A 12,760-nucleotide genomic window follows, 5' to 3' on the forward strand; every position below is an offset into this window, starting at 1 on the left:
TTTTTTTCTAAAATATGAAAGCAATTCAAAAACCATATCTCTGCATTCATAAACAAAATGGACTTCCACCATTCGCAACTTACAAAATATATCAGAACAAGGATAATAATCAGGAAAAGTATCAATCTTAAAATTTACAATTAGTTAGAATCACAATTGCATTAACGAAATTATATAAATTCACGAGCACAGTTTATGAGGTATCTTAATGATATTTCTGTTAAGATTAAGATTGAGTTTAAACACAAGAAAACCGAAAAATGAAATCTACGATCACAAATTTCAAGTTATCATGTGAGAACATTGTTATTTTTGTCATTATTTGTGTTAATTAATTTAAGTCAGTAACCAGTTTAAACCGGTTTGAAACAATCACGAGACTTCTCTATCGGTCTCTCTCTCTCTCTCTTTATATATATATATATATATATATATATATATATATATATATATATATATAATATAATGATAATTTTTTTTAAGCTTTCATTTTCAATTTTTCTAGCTGGAAATAAAGTTTTGGTGCTCGATCGATTTTAAGATGGGGGGGGGGAATCGTTTTTCTAAATATCGACACATGCGTAATCTGATAGTCTCGTGATTGTTTCAAATCGGTTTAAGCTGGTTAATGACTTAAATTAATTAAGACAATCATAAGAATTCAGAAAATGAATCATTTGGAAATCAAGTTGTAACTTTAGTCGATGATAAATTACCAAATATTACAACTTTTTGCATTATTTTCTAATAACCCTAAAAGCAAAAAATTGATGGCTCAAAAGCGATAAATCGCCAATTTGTTGCCTACGCATTTTGACCTTACCTCAAACCAAAACAATATCATGTTCTCGCATGAATAAAAAAAAAAAAAAATTGAAATCTGCTATCTCAAATTTCATTGTGAGAACATTTTTTTCGATGAATTTTTTAGAGCTAGAAAGCGATATTTGAAAATCAGAATCGAAATGGAGTCGTTTTCCTTTGAACGTTGACGGTTGTGCTTCAGAATCCAAATGGGCACATTCTGTGCTTCAAGTTGAGTGTTGCGATTGAGAATCTGCAACACACTGCATACGTTTACGCTTTATTCGTTCCCTTTGTAAAGCTATTTTACCTTCATGTTTAATTCGACCAGTTTCTAATTTTAAATTTTCATCATTCGTTTTTGTTGATTGAAGGTTTTGTCTCTGAAGTTTTTGTTCCCGCCTCTGTTTGCTCTTTCGTTCCCTTTCTTTTTTTCTTTGCAAGGCTTCATCGGGTGAAAGATTAGGACGCCCCATTTATAATTCATTCATTGTCTACTCGATTTCAAGCTGCAATCCCCCCCCCTCCGCCTACCCAAAACAACATCATGTTCTTTTTCCGTTCTCGTTTCCGTTTCTCGGCTCCTAATAACGTTAGTGACGTAAATGTGGTGTCGTTCGATAGAGGACATCGGGTAGAGTGTATCGATGCCAGTCGTAAAGAGAGTTTTTGCAAAAACAAAATCGAAAACCTCGCTCGAAAATTTAAATTTTTACAACTTTGAGAGCCCGTATCTCGCGAATCACTTGAGTAGAAACGTGAAACTCATATCGTTACTTGCATTTCGGCGAATACTATCCAATGATACGAGCAAATTCAATGTAACTTAAATTTGTAAATTTCGATACCCGATCTCGGATCCTATTGAGACCCGAGTTTCGGTAAAAATGTCATTCGACTCTATTTAATGAGACGAGTGATTAGACGGGTCGCACTCTTCTCTATGTTCCGTAGAAGCCGAGATTGAACAACTTCCTGTCTGACCGGAAGTTGACGTCATCGACATCCCGAGACCCAAAGGAACTCTATGGTATCGATCCGACATTAATTTGACCAATATTTAGCAAATGGATCCGTAATTGTGGGGATCTTAGAGACATGGGGTTTTCAGTTAGAAGTACACCCGGGGGTCTTCTAACATATGTAGTTTACGAGATATAACGAAAACCATCTGCGCATGCGCAGTAGATGACTTCTATTGCCCCGTAGGATTACTATGGTATAAACCCCATGTCTCTAACAGCAGGTCAACCTTTTAAAAACGCATCTGCTTTCAAAGAAGCATACGTAATAATAATGCAGTACTGGTAAAAGCAGATGAAGATGAATATTGCCATTTATGCTTTTTTATTCATTACCTACGCGATTTCGAGCCTCAATTATTCATTGCTTACGCGAACTTCAAAACTCCCTGACCAAAACAATATCTTGTTCTCACATGATTAAAAAAAAAATATAAAAAACCGATGTCTTGCAAAAGCGGTAATGCACACTAGGGTGCTGAGTGCGTTTCTGGAATTTAGGTTTTTTGGCCAAACGAACTGCACTATCAATCTACAGAACAAAAATTGTTGATAAAGGCGAGCTGTTTTAGCAAAAGTAGATCTTGGGTAACCTCACTAGCAGCAACGGATGAAGTTTGGTGCACGTGTTCAGTATTGGTAATGCAGATCACAATCAAATTTGGAACCAAATCCGTCAAGGGGTTGACTGCCTGGCATGTATTTAATCGCGATAATTCAAAAACGTAACAATTTAGGTTAATGAAATTTGATTCGCCTGATGATTCCAAAATGCATTAAACGTAAACGCACACTTAGAAGGAAAAATATTGGAAGTCTATATAAATTATATATATGAATTGCCTACAAGGTGAATTTAATCCATTTTGACAAAAGAACAAGGGTGATAGAAGAGCTCATAGGATCATAAAACACTACAGTAGCCTTGACCTATCTCCAACCGTTTGCAAGTTATGCCAATACAATAATTTTGCTCAAAATCGTGAAAACCTCCAAATTAAAAAAAAAAAATGAACACATCTTCACGCAAAATAAACACATATCCTGAAAGAACACTTAAAATCCTTTAAGATGACACCAGTTTCATAAAAACACACGCATTTAAAGCAGAGTAATAAGCTCCGAATCATTGGCGAAATTTAAAATTGAAGTACTGCCAAAATTTTTAAATTCTGAATTCCAAAAATACTTTGGAAGCTATACAGCAACATTTGAAAAGAGATTCTCTGCTAAATAGAAAAAATCGTATACAAATTAGGTTTTTTAAAAACTAATTCGTCCCTTAAGCGTAGGATAATAAATCAAAGAAGTTTCTTAATTATGAATTTCTTTTCATTGGTCTTTACTAGAACATAGCTAGGTATATCGCAATGCATTTCTATTGCATTTGTATTTTGTTCCATTTGTTTGCATTTGTATTGCAGTTCCCAACTTTTCACGAACTCAACAAGAATTCGTGCGCTTTTTCTCATTAGAAATAAAGTGTATTCTCGATTATGTAGGTTATTTCTCTACTTCAAAAGTGAAAATATGAGTACTCTTGATGAAATTCAATTTTCTTTTCAAGCGGGATCTATGGGTACTATCTTGGTAGTAGTTATGGTCCTGGTAACCATGGTCATATTTTTTTCCGTCTCTGTGCTTCTGGGAAGGGAAACTCAATCTTTTTCTAAATAATGCTTGGACAATAGCGCACTTCCAGTTGACTGCATGGACAACAAATCAGATTTTGTTGTTCTTGTTGACAAATAAAAAGATAGGCGGCAGGTATTAATAATATTTAATTGCCAGATTATGTCATACAGCTGAGGCATGTAGGAAAAGGGGTTTGGGGCTCCCGCAAGGTGAAACGCATCTTCACCCACGGTTGATTGTGACTTAAGCAGCAGATCAGCATGGGTTGGTCTTGAGTCGTTGAAGTCTTGGAGTGAACTGGTTAGCATGCATGTCAACATGAGTGGAGGGATGAAGTCGAGAGACAATTAGGTGGAAGCAGGAATATCGAGTCATCCAAGGTTACTTGAGAATAGTAAGGTTAGACTCGCAGAGAGTGAGTTCGTTGATGGCGTCAGCTAGGGAGCATGGATTGTCCTCTCCATATTACGTTAAGAGACAAATGGATCGTTTGGAAGCCTTTTTTAGCTTTAACCCCCCCCCCTTTTTTTTTTAAAAAAAGTCAGATTGCTTTGTTGAAAAGTTAAAAATGTAGAATATTCAATTGAAAATTTTAATCAAACTCAGTAGTATAGTTTTCTGATATGGTCTATAATGCAAGAAATGATGAAATAATTACCTCTATGGTCCTTAAACTTTAAAAACAAAAACCATTTATTAAACATTCAGCGATTATTAAGGAACAGAATGACGATGAATAATTTTATTTTTGATTAATAAAATGCACATTCTATTAAATAATAGTGTTTCATTATTTCACCTACCTAAAAGCGATAGATATTTATTTGGCATATTTTTGAATGCCCTCTTAAAATCAATTTACAATTTTGAAGGAGCCTAAAAACTTATTTTTTACAAGTGTATTTGTGTGTGCGTGTGTGACATACATAAGTAATGTGTTTTCATGCACATACAGTGGCTCAAAAAATTGAGAGTACACCTTATTTTATTTAATTAATACGACTTTCAATATAAATAATACATTATCGAGAAGAGCGAACATGTTTTTATTTTTACCCATAACAAATGGTTTAATTTAGGGTAAAAACAAAGAAAAATTAACGAAAAATTTCTAAATTGAAAAATTTTAGAAGCATTTTAAATAAACATGCGCATAATTTTGCCTCAAAAAAATTGAGAGTACACCAATGAAATGTTTGCAATATCTCGCATAGAAACAAAATGGCACTTTTAAGTTGCATGTCTTTTGGCTCCTATAATGGCCTCTAAACGTCATGGTACCGATTCGACCAATTTTTGGCGGTATCTGAAGATATTTTATCCCATTCTTCTTGCAACACTTGTTTTAAATAGGTTTTGCTTTTATTTATTTATTTATTTATTTATTTATTTTTTTGCAACTTTTTCGAGTATAGACCACAAATATTTTATTTGATGTCGGGGTACTGTAGAAGTGTGTGTAACTGCTGTTTACAATGAAAAAAGACATCATATTTTGACGTTCTATTTGGGGTTATTGTCCTGCTGGAAAAGGGAATTTCCTTCTAAACTTAAATTTATACCATTTTTTAGATTGCTGCGACCATATGATTCTTCTAACTTGCTTCTAACTAACTTCTCAAATCATAGGCAAAAGTGTAAGTACTGAAACTATGCGAAATGCCATTAGACAAGCTGGATATAAAAATCGCATTGTTAGAGAGAAACCGTTCATCAGCTTGCAAATTCAGATAAAGCATTTAAAATTTGCAAAAACTCATTAATTGAAGACCAATTACTTTTGAAAGAAAGTTATATTTACTAATGAAAGAAAACTCAACATTTCTGACAGTGGCAGCCATCGTACTGTACGGAGAAAACCCAATACTGCTTTGGATCCAAAAAATTTACGTCCTACAGATAAACATGGTGGTGACTAAGTCATGAATTCTGGTTGCATGGCTTCATCCGGGGTAGGAAATTTAATTCTTATAGATGGCATTATAAATTATATGGTTTACTTGAATATACTTCGCAGCAATCTAAAGGAAAGTGCTAAAAATTTGGGTTTAGATGAGAATTTCATTATCCAGTAGGACAACAACCCCAAACAGAATGCTCGTAACATCAAAATGTGGTGTCTTTTTCATTGTAAACAGCAGTTACACACACTACCTCAGTACCCCTGCATCAATGCCATCAAATTTTCGTGGGCCATACTCGAAAAAGTGGCTCAATAAACACAAAATTAAAAGGAAAAACTATTTAAAACAAGTGTTGCAATAAGAATAGGATAAAATATCTTCAAATACCGCCAAAAATGGGTCGAATCGGTACCATGACGCTTAGAGGCCATTATAGGAGCCAAAAGACATGCAACTTAAAAGTGACATTTTGTTTCTATGCGAGATATTGCAAACATTTCATTGGTGTACTCTCAATTTTTTGAGGCAAAATTATGCGCATGTTTATTTAAAATGCTTCTAAAATTTTTCAATTTAGAAATTTTTCGTTGATTTTTCTTTGTTTTTACCCTAAATTAAACCATTTGTTATGGGTAAAAATAAAAACATGTTCGCTCTTCTCGGTAATGTATTATTTATATTGAAAGTCGTATTAATTAAATAAAATAAGGTGTACTCTCAATTTTTTGAGCCACTGTATATATATATATATAATTTCAAAACTTCCGACCAATGGGATATCAACTATTTGCAATATATATAAATGATTGCAAATATAGTTAATTTATATATTTAAAAAAAAAACTTACATACCTTTGATTAAAACAAAAATGCAATCATATTTTAGAAAGTTGGCACAGTGTGACGCATTCCTTTTCTTTTCTCTCTTTTGATGCCATTTATGAATTTTCTATGTTTTGAATATTCGTATTCCCAAACAGATTTTAATTATTAATTTTATAGCTTGAACATTTTGATGCGATTCCATTATGCTACCTTCTTCTTACTACACTCTGAAATTTCAGTTTCGATGTTCATTAATCTATTCAAAATTTCTAAAGCGCATTTTTGAAAGTTACGAGATATCAGTCGTTCACTCTTTTCAGATGATGATACACTCTCATTTGATGCCAAATTTCACGCTGTCTTGAAAGTTCAGAGATGGAATTGGGGGCTGGATTTGCGGCTTGTACGGTTGGACCAATCAGGAGGCTAGGACTTTCTATGGACTATGAAGATATTTATCGGATTTAGGCCTTCTTGAAGGAATGTATTGTTGATGAAACGTTAAAGCAGAGCATCAAAACTCTCGATAAAAAACAAATTGCTTTACTACAAGGCACTTCTTAGGCCTTTGATAAGCTATGCCACTTTTGTGTGTGTATGGAGGGGGGCAACAACGAAGAATCACAAAGGGAAATTGGAAACATTGCAGAACAAAATTGCACCTGAAATCAACGGTAAAATTTTATGAATTATTAAGAACCAAAATATTTTAAAATATCTCGTACTAACTATCATTAAAAACTAGTGAACAAATCTTTTAAAAAAATAGCTCAAAGCTCAAATGCTTAATTTGGCTATAATACAGTAATTCTTCTTATGCATATTGCAAAAGGGTGTCGGCAATAGTTTTCTGTGTTTTATAAAATTTGTTTTAGTCTAAACCAGATTTTACTTAAAGAAAAATCGAAACGGAATGTGCATAATATATTCGAAAAACTTGAAATTCATTTCCGAGACAGTAACAATTGGGAGAATAAAATAACGATTCAGTGACGAAAATAAAAACTCATAATCACAAATCATGATTGTATCTTAATCAGAAAACAAAGAAAGTTGCAAAAATGCGACATCTTATTCACTTGCTACCTTGTCGGCTATTCTGCTGAAAGTATTGCGATTTATAAGCTGAATGAACGGCATTTGAATCATACATCTTAAATCTGCAAATTTCACACAGCCGATATTCGTTTTATTGAGTTCTTAATCAATTGACAAATTATCTGCAAAATACGATATTTTATTGTCTTGTTACAATGTTGACTATTTTGCCAAATGTAATCATTTTGACGACTTAAACAGTTATTCGGATATTTCGATTGTTTGCAATATATAGCTTTAAGATGGTTTTTAAATTATCATAATTCATGCCCGGTTCTTCACAGACATTCTGAAGCGGTGAAGACGACGGCGATGCTAGAAGTTATCAACAGGGAGCAACTGCCCCTTGCTCAATCAAATAATGCCATCTCTACTCCTGGCATCTACGGACATATCCTCATCGGAGGCATTATGAGGATATGTCCGTAGGATTACTTATTTTATACATCTGGATATTTTAAGGCTTTTCTTGGAGAATCAAGCTGTAGTTTTGAGGAAATTTTAAGCTAGCCGTAATTAGGGCAGATTTGGCTGTTGCTTCTTCTTCTTCAAAGCGTAGAACTTCAAAAGAGTTTTCTGCTTCGAACATTTCGGATTCAGGAGGGAAAAATATCTGTCGATGAATCACCAGTTTATTCGTGTTACAAGACTGATTCATGATGGATTTGGAAAGTCCGAAATCTCAGGCGCACTTTTTTTAGATGTAAACAAAGCCTTTGATAATATTTGGCATGAAGGGCTTTTATGCCAGTGCATGCAACGTGGATTTTCAGCTCAATTTAACTGCAGTTGTTTTTCAGGCAGAAGGGAAGTGACCTAACGTCAAGATACCGTAGATAACATTATGTAAGAAGTTAATAAAATTTTCAGGGAGATTTTAAAGCATTTTATTATTGATATTATCAATACTGGGACCTTTTTTAATATTTAAATTTTTGGTAAAGTCGATAGTTTCAGAGGAGATGAGGAGAGGAGTATCTGAAAATTTAGAGGGGAGGACGAGTCTTAAAGGCCTTGGATTGTATTATTTACAATTTGTTCTGTCTCATGGTGATTAAGATTATTAAGCTGAAACTGTTTCTCAAGGCTGCCTGTCAGGTAGTTTGCTTCTTCTGTATCAGTATTAGTAATACTAGAGGGGTGATTAAGGGCCGGAATTTTTTGTTTTTGTTTTTGGAGGGTTTAACAAGTTTCCAGATCGATAAGATTCCAGTTCTTCAGTATCGATAAGATTTCAATTCATTTAGGAGTTGATTAACGAAACTCTTTCAATTTTTTTATGGAGTTTTTCAATTTCCTTATTGAGATGATTCATGAGTGTCTTGAAAACTGTGCCTAATTTCTTGGGAATTTTTTCTTGCAAAATTCCTATTTCTAATTAAATTTCTAATATTTGGGTTTGTATAATTTTGATTAGTACTAATGGGAATGGATGCCTTAAGCCTTTTAAGGTTTAATTATTTGTAATTCAAAAAATGAAACATATTTTTCAGGCTATTCAGGGTTATCCAAATCGATATTTTTTTTTTAGTGTTTCCATTTAACTAGGGATTTGTTTGAAATGGATCTAGTTAATTTTAATATTATTTGAATTAGCTTGCAGGGTATATTTAAGAGAAAAATTTAGATGGACAGAATTATGAATTTGAGCTTAGTTTTGAGATTAAGTGAATTTCGTACGGGTAGAGGAACCTCTTGCGCTCCACTGACGGTTTAATGAAGCTAAAATTTGTTGGCAATGGAAAACGAAGTGGTCAGGACCACCAACTTAACTACAGGGAGCCCAGAATGTCGAAGCGATGAAGATAGGCCGGGAATGGACTATCTCCACTAAGAATGAAAATGAAAAGTTTCTTGGGGATTAAAAACTTTTGGTCTATGCAACCCCTTGCCTTGATACCGGAGGGAGAATCGTAATTATTTCAGTAGTTTTTCCATTCCACCAGGATCCATAATTTAATTTTTCTTTTTAAGAAGGAGTAAGGGGTAGGTATTGAGGTGGACAACCCTGTTGTTGGGGCGTCGTTTGCTTTTAGGAAGGCCAATTCGATACCCTCAATATCTACATGAGCGTTTACCCAAGCAAGGTCTAATCACTTTTTTGGCTGTACTTATGTTATTTTAGTTTTATAAACGAACCAGATCTAAAGTTATTATACTTTAGGGCAGAGATTAATGATAAGCTGTCATCAAATATATTAGCATTGGTGTTTTCTCTGCCATCTTAGGATATAGATTTAATACTATATATTACTATTATACCACCCAGATTTAAATAGAAATTTTCAACAAGAAATGGTTGACAAGAATGGTTCTCTTTTATGGTTTTAGAATTAAAAATATTGTAATAATTTAATGTAGGAATTTTGTAAGAATAATAAAAGAAAAAAGTTAATAGGATAGTTTTAATTTCTGTGTTAACTGCCGACTTATTTTCACATTCTTTATGAAAATTTTAAAAGCCAGAAAGCATTTGCGAATTATTATAATTTTTTCATGTGTATAAAAAAGATGCATAAACTCTCAGACTGAAATTCGCCAAACTTCATGCATAAAAACATCAAAAGATGCGAAATTTTAAAAATAAAATCCATTTGATCTTTCATCATGATATATGTTTCGAGGAATCTGTTTATTTCTAGAAATGCTCTGAATTTGGAATGGAAATCTGAAGGATGCTATTTTTATAGAACAGAGGGAAAAAAATTTAACACAGTGTGCAGGAGTTCTTCTAAGTTATTAGAAATAAATATAAAGTTTAAATATATGGTTTCTAGTGCTAATTAAAACCATTTGCTTGGTTATATAAGAATCTGCACACTTAGCTTTTCTTTGAAGTATTTAAATAAGTTAACTTCTTTCTCTCTACTTTATTATAAAAATTTTCTTCCGTACACGAGTTTTTTTTTTTTTTTTTTGTAAAGAAACTTGACTGAAAGCTAAGTTCAGTGAACGGTATTTAATCACACAAATATCTTGATTCAGAGTTTAAAGAATTAGCCTATAAAATACAGACGTAACATACTATTAATTGCATTATTCACATCACAAACTGTTTCAAGAATTTTAATAGTTCACTATTATGATGCTTACATAAATAAAATTTACAATTTGAAAAAAAAATTGGTATATATTATCTCTATTAAAAATTTGCATTTCCTGGATTTCATATGCCTTAAGAATTCTGAAAAGATTTCATCAAAAGTATTTTTAAACTAGAAAGATTAAACATTTTTTAAAGAATTATCTATAGTTTCCAATTTTCCAGCATCATTTCTTATTTTTTTAATGTATTTAATACTAGAAAAATGTATCTTCCACTGACCTTTTTGAATGTCCTTTCTTTTGTGTGCAATATTAGACAATACAAAGTCTTTATAACAATGTTCAGAAATACTAAAATTAAACCATTGAAACAACTGCATAAGAAAAATTTTTTTCTATACTTACTTGGAAGCATCTACAAGCTGGACTTAATTTGATGCTATCTCTCAGGATTGCAGTATCTTAGACTGATCCTAAGCATGCATGGACTGGGAAATGGGTCATTATCAATATCAACAAAAGATCCTGAAGTTTACTTGAGCAAATATTCTGAATTTTTAAAAAAGATTCCATAAAGGAATAAATAACGTCAGCATTTGCTTTTTCTAGCCTCAGGTTAGAAAAGAATACTAGAATTTCCATAATGACTTCTTCTTCTTGCGTACAGCCGACTACCCAGCCACCACTGAACGTTGCAGTATCGACAAGTTTACATAATGACCAGTGGGCATTGTAACTGCTTCAGTAGAAACGAGTTAAAACATCATTATTACAATTCGAACATTTTTTTTTTTTTTTTAAATTTGATTTCGTCGATGATCCAAATTTTTGTCTAATCCTTTGAATTTTCTATTATTTTCGTTGTTTAAGTACGTTCGTCCTTCGTATGTTTAGGGATTGTGACAAAGAATATTCTTATGGTAGTTAATTCACCTGAAAGCTTAACTGTTGCGCATGCATTCGATCAAAACAGCAATTAATAAATTTCAATTATTGAAAAATGCATAAATTTAAGTATTAAGTAATTGAATTTATGAAAATGTTTGAAATTTTTAACAATAAATATAATTGTATTTTGCATTGTATATTATTTATTTATTAATTATGTATTATTTATTAAATTTGTTAAAAGTAAAAATAAGGTTTGGCTTGCTTTTCTTAAAGTATTCTGTCTTGTTTATTCATTTTAGCCAAAGCCTTTTTAATTGAATTTTTGTGTAAATTGAGTTCTTGTCGTGATTCTGTCGGCTTTCATTTAGTCGATTTTTACTGCCTTTCATTACTATTTCCCAGTGTTTTTGTTGCATTAATTATTTCATTATAAAAGGATGATTTGTTTTTAAATAGACCTAACAAATCTCTGCAAGACATAAATTATCATTTAAATATCATTTATCATTATTCTATTAGCATAAATTATCATTTTAAAAAATTCAGATGAAAAATAATATTGTTTCCTGTTAGGATGTTACACACCACCAAATGATATTGTAAATCGTGGTGCAATTCTTATGTATATCAGACACTTTATATACCAATTTAATACATAATACTTAATGTATTTCAAATATTTAGTTTCTTAGCTTCAAGATTCATTATTAGATTCTGCATTTTTAAAATCTAATGATCGCAGATGTAAAATGCTCATCCCACCACTGTAAATAAGTAAAATGAATATAAAAAGGAGGGTGATTTAACAGTTTAAGTTTCCTTCAGGAACTATAATTATGATCTCCAACTGTTTTGAAGTCAGAAACTAACAGAAACTCAGTAACCAAAAGAATGCAATTTCTGCCAGAACTGAAATATTCGGGGGGGGGGGGGGTCATTTGGTAGGGGAGTCATTGTCCCCTTGCCGGCTTGTCCTCTCATCGGCGAAAAATGAAGAGTACAGCGGCAAGAAGTTTCACCACATCGGAAGGAAGGACGGAAAAATTCATATAATTTAAAGTTATTGCGTTGTAAAGAGTTGAAATAAGCGAATTCTTTCGAATTTGTTGGCTCACTGAAGTCTGAAAGAGGTTGGATACAACTTTCAAGAAATGTTTCCATCATTCATCTACTGCATTTCGTAGGAAAATTTAGAGTATCGATATTAGTCAAGACTGGAGCATTAGAATAACGCATTCGCTGCGTCATCCTAACTTTTCTGTACGTTTTCCTTGTTCCAAACGTTACTGAACAATCAAGGAAAGAAATGATACTTTATTTATTCTTTGTTACTTCTTTATGACTGTTCTTTGTTTGATTAATGGTTAAAGCCAATCTAATAACAACATATTCAGCCATTATCACCACTCTTTTGCAATACAGACTTTCTAAGAAGAGATGCTTCATTGTAGTTAAATATTGGGTTGGCAACTAAGTAATTGCGGATTTCACTCATAGATGGCTTCAGTTGAATTTTTAGGTTTGCAGACGTAGTAC

The sequence above is a fragment of the Argiope bruennichi genome, chromosome 10 (genome assembly GCF_947563725.1).
Source record: "Argiope bruennichi chromosome 10, qqArgBrue1.1, whole genome shotgun sequence".
NCBI lineage: Eukaryota > Metazoa > Arthropoda > Arachnida > Araneae > Araneidae > Argiope > Argiope bruennichi.